We start from the raw sequence: 8,000 nt of genomic DNA on the forward strand, positions 1-8,000 counted from the left end.
AGAAAATCCACCTATTCTCTCAAGTCTTCCAGCAGCACTAACAAGCACTTAACAAGTGCTAATCAGCTTTCTGCTTCACTTTCGTTTTCACCACACCCTTTATTATTCCGGCACCATTTTTTAAAAAAGTTCCCTTTAAGTTTACAGAAGGAGATATAATCTACGGAGTTAAGGCTTGTATGTGCGATATATTGACCTCCTGGTTTGCTCCCCCTGCGTCTTGTTCAGATGTAGAATAAGCGTTGAAACAGCAGGGGTGGACGCTGCTTTTGTTTCTGCAAAGGCAGAAGTGTCCCGAGATGAGGAGATTGTCAGGCTTCCTGGGGAGTTCACACCCTTCACGCCACAGAATTGCTTCTGGGGCCGCTGGGGGCCTCTACCCTATGCCAGACAGCTCACCTCCCCCTCTTTTCCCAAGGGGGGGGGTTTCAAACCGCTGGACAGCTGATTTCTGCTATCCTAGCAGATTGTTACTCAAACACGGGGCTGGCATTCCCGAGGGAGCGTCCTCCAAGGCCAGCGGCACCACCGGAAGATCAGTCAAAATGACAATAGAACTAAAAGAAAGAGAAGAATCTGACTTCTATAAAGTATGGAATAAAATGCATAAATGGCTAGAAATCAGAAGCCAAAACAGAAAATAGGGAATCTGAATATATGGTGATACAAATAATGAATATTATTATAAGTGTTAATACTATGTTTGCTACATTATAGGACAAGGTTAAAGCAATAGGAAGGCAATGCAGAAGAGAGAACTATAAAAGCTAAGCAGGAAAGCCGATATAGAAAGCTGTAAAATTACTGTATATTGTTATGTATGTTCTGTGCTCTGTTTTTTTTCTTGTGTCTTCTTTACTGTTTTTAAAGATTAAAACATTCAATATAAATTATTTTTTTTAAAAAAGAAATGTGTACTTCTCAGCTTGCTGCTCTAAAAACATCACTATGGAGCCAGGAAAGTCAGGGCTATTCGGAGGTCTTCCATAAGAATAAAAAAAATCGCCATATCTGGGAGATGAGAAGTAGAGGGCCAGCCAGCATTCACCAGGCAGAAGGTGAGGATGGGTATTTACAATTAATCCAAAAGGTCTTTTGGAGATTTGTCTCTGGGGTAGCAGGTCACAAGGGTAGACCCCTAGAAAGGCGGTATTTCCAGAGAACAAGTGGAGGAGCTGCTGTCTGTCCATTCTCACATATAATCAAAAAGCACATTCCTTGTGTGACTTATTTCAATAAGGTTTTCAGAGATTGCATAGAGAATCATGTTGACGGTGTTGGGGAGGGGCTGTGCAAATCTAATTTTGGCTCTGAGGTTACCGTTCCTGTTCAAAGAATGTTCAAACAATACAAAGTATACCCTCGGTTAAACTCTTCCCGACTGATTAACATCGGCCTGTCTTTCATGCCTTCGCCTGTTGCTTGCACCATCTGCATGTACTCTCTCACAAAAAGACTGTGCTCATAATCAGGCTGAAGAGGCTTTGCGGGTATCTGCTCGCCATCACAATGCAGGGCTCAAAAATTGACATTGCAGTGTTGAAAATTGAATGGGTTTCTTTCATAATCCCCACTAAAAGATGCATTGTCCACAAACCCAATCACTACTTGTTTAGGTAACTGCCCCAGAAATAGATTTTCCTGATTACACACAAGGCTACCTGCAGGAATGCTGTAAACCTTCATCCCTACTCGATCAATGGGGTATTTGGCATTGGAGGCGAGCAAAGCTTCTGCATGGCCAAGTCGCACTCCCGGGGCTACTTTTACACGTTTTACAAAGAGAGAAGCCACCAGGAGTTGCACTTTGTACTTCTCATTGCCATCCTTCATCATGCAAAATTCATTTCTGCTTCTTGTGAGTTTGATTTACATATCAACGCCGTTAATTAGCAGTCTGTCTTGAAAAAACAGATCACTATGCAGAGGCCCAAGCAGACTACCGGCCATGTGTCTTGCTCTCGCTTTGAAACCAGAGTTCCCATTCACTGTCAGTAGAGTACTCTCCATGAGGTCCGAGTCATCTTTGTAAAAAAACCCAGCAGTAAATTGGGTACCCAGAGCATCACCACCAAAGTTCAGAATCAGTTCAATTATGGCTCGATAAGAATAGCAATGATAGCTTTGTGTAATGAGTTGATCTCACAAGGTAATATCTAGCTGGTTAAACAGTGATGCTATGGGGTAGTTGGTCAGGGCCACCCTTGCCCCATCATCAATATCCGACCTGTCAGCCTTTACAATCTTGCAACTCACATACAGCAGGGTGTTGTTTAAATCTGTGTAATGTTCACCATGCCCCGTGATAAAAAATTCCAGGGGAGTGTTGGGTCTTAGCGCTGATAAAGGAGGGATCTCGACATAGGTACTGTTTTCAATACTGGTCTGTGTAGGCACCAGTTGAAAAAGATCCAGTTCAGATTTAACACATTCCTCTGAAGCAGAATGAATAAATGACATAGTGTATTAGAATATGTCTTCCTTGTCACAGGGTTTCCTCTTCTGCGCATGTCTCCTCTTGGTATGATGGGGCTTTTTCACAAATCTTCTCTTTTTAAACGGAATAGGTGGGCCAAATGCGTAATTCTTCCTGGCTATGACCATCCCTGATCCATTCTGCCCACTCTCAACAACACGGGATACAAGATGCCCCGCCACATCTCTGGCAATGTTTTTGGAAGCAGATTTCACATGTGGCTTAATTATTTCTAATCCTCGCCTCAAAAAAGGCATTGCTTTTCGAAAAAGCCCACGGAACAGCCCCCCTAAACCAGTCCCGTACATAATGGGGACTCCTCGGAAGCCTGGAAGGCCTCCCCTGGCTTGTGCCCTGCAGTAAGCCACGTAGTTTTGAGGTCCCCCATGCTCCTTGATTACAACCATCCTTCACTTTTCCGAGTCCTAAAATGAAGGTTGACAATCACCTTCCCGTGATAAAAATGCACATTTTTGTCCTGGTCGATTTTGATTTCTATAGTAACGGTATCAATGTGATGCTTGCTGACCAGTACATAATGTGGATGGTCATAGGTCATTGTTGTTAGATATTAACATATATCGCGGCAAGTCTCCTCTCTGGTCCGCCACTACGGCGGGAAACAGGTATCGCTCTGATTGGTCGAGAGGCGTACCCGATCCCTATAAAAGGGGAACCCTCAGACCACAGAGCAAGCTGGATCACTACTACTACTAATAAAGAGCTGTTAAGTCACTACGTGTCCGGAGTCTGTTCTCTCGTTGCCCGAATCTAACAATTGTGATGAAATCATTGTCTTGCCCTCGCACAGGCACACAGCGTAGTAATGGCACATTGAAGTCACCCACTATCTGGAACTCTACAATGTCTGTGTAAACACATAAGGTGCTGAATCCAGGCAACATACCTAACAGATGTCCAAGTTCTCCGATAACTAGAATGGTATGTGGTTCATCCCCTTTAAAATTAATTTTTTGACCCACTGAATCATAATGTAGGGTTGTCTTAGGTCCAGACTTGACATTTGATATAAGCTTGTTCATATTTTCTAACAGTTGTTGGATGCTGTTATAGTACCCGCTTCTCAAAGAAAAATGTCATCTCTTTCTCTCGTTAGCAATTTCAAAATATCCATGAGAAGTTAATGTGTGCCAACTGTGCGGATACTGTATCTCTGCTAGCCCTACTTCCCATGACCCTCGAAGATCCAACAATCTTGCTAATTGAATAGTAAAATTGGAATTTTTGTTTTGGTGGAAAATTGCTGCTGATGCATTTCTGGGAAGGGTGATGTAAAATTCCGCCATATCAAAGATGTTATACTTCAGTAGCCTTAATCCAACTGTTGAACTTCTCTGGCCATCCAGTCCATTTAACTAGAAACTCTCTGTGTCTCCCCTGCCCTCTTTTGGGGATAATTTTCTCTATTCTGTATATGCGCTGTTGGTCAGCAGGAATCTTTTGGAGCTCCTCAAAGTAAAAAGCTGCCTTTACAGGGTCACCTGTGTAATCATTTAATCTATACACCACTCTTTCCCCCCTTGTCCCCAGTTCTTTGACGATGAATATCTCATCCATATAGGTTTGCTGATAGCCCTTTTCAAACTTACCCTTCAGTCTGGATACCCTGACATGATCTCCCATCTTAAGACATTTTTCCTTTCTTTCACTTTTTAAAGCTACCCCATAAAGCTTCGTCCACACATCCCTTTCGTTAGACAAATTTACGGTGTTAGGAGCAGTCCCGATGCTATGATGGTAAGTGCTATTGTACCCCTGAAGAGTATCTGCCAAAATGTCCACATACCGATGGGTATTTCTAGCTGTGAAATATCTCCAGGGTTTGTTTTTTAGGGTTCTATTAAACCTCTCTATAACAGCTGCTTTAGTTTCACTATGAGTGACAAAATGATGAATGCCATAACATTCTAAAAATTTCTTCAGCGGGGTATTCAAGAACTCTTTACCAGCATCTGTCTGTATTTTCCGGGGTGCATGTCCTGTTTCAAAGATATTCCGGAAGGTGGATGTAACTTCCCTCCCTGATTTATCAGATAAAGGGAAGGCCCAGGCATACTGTATTTAGATAACACATCGATAACTGCTAAGGTGTACTTTTTTCCATGGTTCTCAGAAAATTTGGAGACATCTATGAGATTGGCCTGCCATTGATGATCTAAGCCAGAAACGACTGTTTTATTTCTAGGAAAATTAATTCTTGCAGGCTTATGAATCGTATAAGCGTCTTGCCCTGACAGCCACGTCTTGACTTGCTTCATGGTCAGGTTTTTATCATGTTTTCTAGCTTCCTGAAAAAGGGTATTTACACCTCCATGACTCCCTACACATCCTGGTGTATAATAAATATGGCTTAGAAGTTTTTCATGCATCATTATACTGAAAGAACACTGACAAATGGGTTAAGTGTTGATGTTAACACAGTCTTTTATTGGTTATACAGAGTTCAGAGAGGGGCATGGCCCCACCATCAGAAAAATATCCCTCATCACCACTATCAGAATCAGAAGATAAAGGACCATAACACGCTATTTTACAATACATTGACCCGTCTGTGCCCCACATGTCCCTGGCATGTCTGAACAAGGCTTAACCCCTACATGCTGCCTGGCTGCTTGTCTCTTGTAAACATTTTAATTCCTGTTAATATTCCTTGTCTTTTGCTGTAGGTGGGTAGAATCAATTTTATTAAGGCTGTGCTTCGAACAGTTACGTGTACATGAGGATTTGAGGGTGCAATTAGCAAAATATGTGTCCTTAGATTTTTACAAAGGTAAAAACCAGTTGCGGGTTTTAAAAGGGATGTCCCCCCCCCCCCCCTTGCATTCATCCAAGAAGAAACGAAACATCTTCAAGGAAAAACAAACTCCAGTTGCCTTTTGAAAAAGTACCTTTGGGACTACCATGACCTGAATGACTGAGAATCTCCATAGACATTCTGCAAAGCTACTTCAGAAAATTACACAGCAGCAGGATGCACAAGGTCTGGAGGAAGAATGGAATTTATCTTTAGAGAGAAAACATTTTGCAGATACGTAGATTTTGCACATAACTAGACAAAAACAAAGGAGTAGCTGTTATGATTATATCACTCAATTAAAGTAGAATAAAATATGGATTAAAATATAAGAATAAAGACGTGGCATAAAAGGGACAGTTAGAAGCTTGCTTAAAGGAACAGTTAGAAGCTTGCTTAAAGGGACAGGGAAATGTCATCAGCCTTCAACCACAACATGTTCCAGCAAATGTCCCTATGTCAAAAGTCCAAAACCACAAGGTTCAATTAAAGTTTGTTAATGGCACGTAGTCCATACCTGTAACAAAAGGAGAAGTAAGACCCCCATCTCCTTATAAGGCTTTTTCCTCAAGGTAACCAATAAGAAATGAGTAAAGTGTTTCCGTGTTACACTGTCTTTGAGAATGTATAAGAATACATGCATCAATAATAAAGATTGTTCAGAACTTGCAATGTTAGCCATGGGCTAGGTTTCTGAACCTGGCTGCCAAATAAACTTTTCCTGTATCCTGGGAAGTCTAAAGCCTGTCATTTTCTGCAACACAATGATCAGAATCTAACTGATCTTATTAGTAAAGGAACTGAGTAGTACATACCATTTTTAGGACTATAAGAGTATATACCATTTTTAGGACTAGTTAGCCCTGCCCCCTTTTTTTTGTTTATGTTGTAAACCCAGCCCTTTTGTGACGTGTTTTGTTTATGTTGTAGTTCCACCCCCTTTTGTGACACATTTTGTTTACAGTGTAGCCCCACCCCTTTTGTGACATCACCCACCCCACCCTTCCCTGACCCTCAAACCCCTTTTTACAGGAAGTACTTTAACGTCATTGCGAGCCACCCTTCCGTGTCCCATAATCCTTCTCACCTGTTTGTACAGGTGCATCAACACAAACCTCCCCACCGTGACACACATTGTCTTTCAAACGGGGGCGCTGTAACAGCAAACCTACCTGTCTCACAATCTCTTTCATCTTGAATAATTGTGAAGTGTGCTAAAGCATGTGAAGGTATTATTTTTCCTTTTACCAAGCAAATATTAGAGAGACAGGTTGGCCTTTGTGTAGCAATACAGATTCTGGTCTGATTCATTTTTTTCTTTCAGAGTGTGAGGAAGATATGTTTGCCACATTTACAATGCCCACAGATTCACAATGGCTCATGTATATCAGGGGTAGCAATGCAAACCCCTTGGTGTCTACAGAGAAGGTATTAGAAGGCATGTTATTTAATTTGCAGACTTTACCATTGTATAAATGACATTGCCTGTTAGGGAGGGGGGTCTATAATCAAAGTTAATGTATAAGGGTAGGTGGGGTGTCCTCAGGTTTCAAACTATAGGTCTTAGTATGTTAGGGGGTTCTCTATCTTCTCTGTAGCAAGAAGGGTATCTATATGTTTCAATGTTTCTTTCAGATTGGGGTGATGATGATGAAATGTTTGCTGCTTTTACAATGCCCACGGACTCTCAATGGGCCACATATAACAGGGATCGCGGGGACAAATTCCCAAGGAACAGTGCTTCACAAGTTGTTCAAGGCGGTGGGAACCCGCAAGCAAGCACATCACATCCGCCTGTGGAGGAACAGCTGCCAGAAACGGAGCTGCAGATAGCCACTACACATGGATCTGCAAGGTATGAACTGATATTACATACAAGTTTTTAGAAAACCGGGTTAGTAGGAATTTCCAGGTGGCAGTCAATATACCGTATTATTTGTACTATAATAAGTAAGAATACTAATAACTAATGATTTGTGTGCCTACAGATAGAAGCATTTGGCAGAGTAGTGAATCGCTGCAGGCCCCATCGTGCAGTGCATGGGATGTACAAGGACAGGAAGTTGGGCCCCAGCCGTTCACATCCCATGACATACAAGGTTAATAATTTCTAAATATGGATTTTTTATTCATTAAACAGTGACAGCTCTTCAATATGATTTTTATTTTTATTTATTTAGAACCTGTTTGTAAAAAATCAAAAATGAGGGATGAGGAACAACATTCCAGTGAAGAGTGTGATATGTCAGAAACACAATCAGCAGAGGAATGGGACCCCTTGGAAGATTCTGACTCACTAAGCACACCAGAAGCACCGGCTGTGTACCTGGAGAGAGTTCAAGCATGGGAGAGGAACCTGTTACATTACAGGACAATAGAATACTATGAACCAGTGGTGGGTTTCAATTTTTTTTAGAACCTATTCTGTAGGTGTGTCCTATTTTGTGGGCGTGGCTTGGTGGTCATGTGACCGGGTGGGAGTGGCCAACTTGTAAAATGTGGTGAAACTCATTTAACAACACTCTTGCTTAGCAACCAAAATTTTGGGCTCAATTGTGATCATAAGTTCTCTTTCTTTTTTGTTTTTTCTTTCCTTTCTTTCTTTCTTTCTTTCTTTCTTTCTTTCTTTCTTCCTTCCTTCCTTCCTTTCTTCTTTCTTTCTTGTGTCTCTCTCTCTCCCTCTTTCTTTCCTTCCTTCCTTTCTTTTTC

At 41.6% G+C, this 8,000-nt stretch overlaps 1 long non-coding RNA gene across 1 annotated transcript; it reads left to right on the plus strand.

Moving 5' to 3' along the window:
- Positions 1–6,399: 6,399 nt before the first annotated feature.
- Positions 6,400–7,396, plus strand: LOC309400520. The gene is made up of 3 exons (XR_014176675.1): positions 6,400–6,520; positions 6,927–7,146; positions 7,280–7,396. It is a non-coding gene; the product is annotated as an uncharacterized lncRNA (long non-coding RNA).
- The last annotated feature ends 604 nt before the right edge of the window (positions 7,397–8,000 follow it).

Source organism: Natrix helvetica (assembly GCF_964273705.1).
Source record: "Natrix helvetica genome assembly, chromosome: W".
NCBI classification, from domain to species: domain Eukaryota; kingdom Metazoa; phylum Chordata; class Lepidosauria; order Squamata; family Natricidae; genus Natrix; species Natrix helvetica.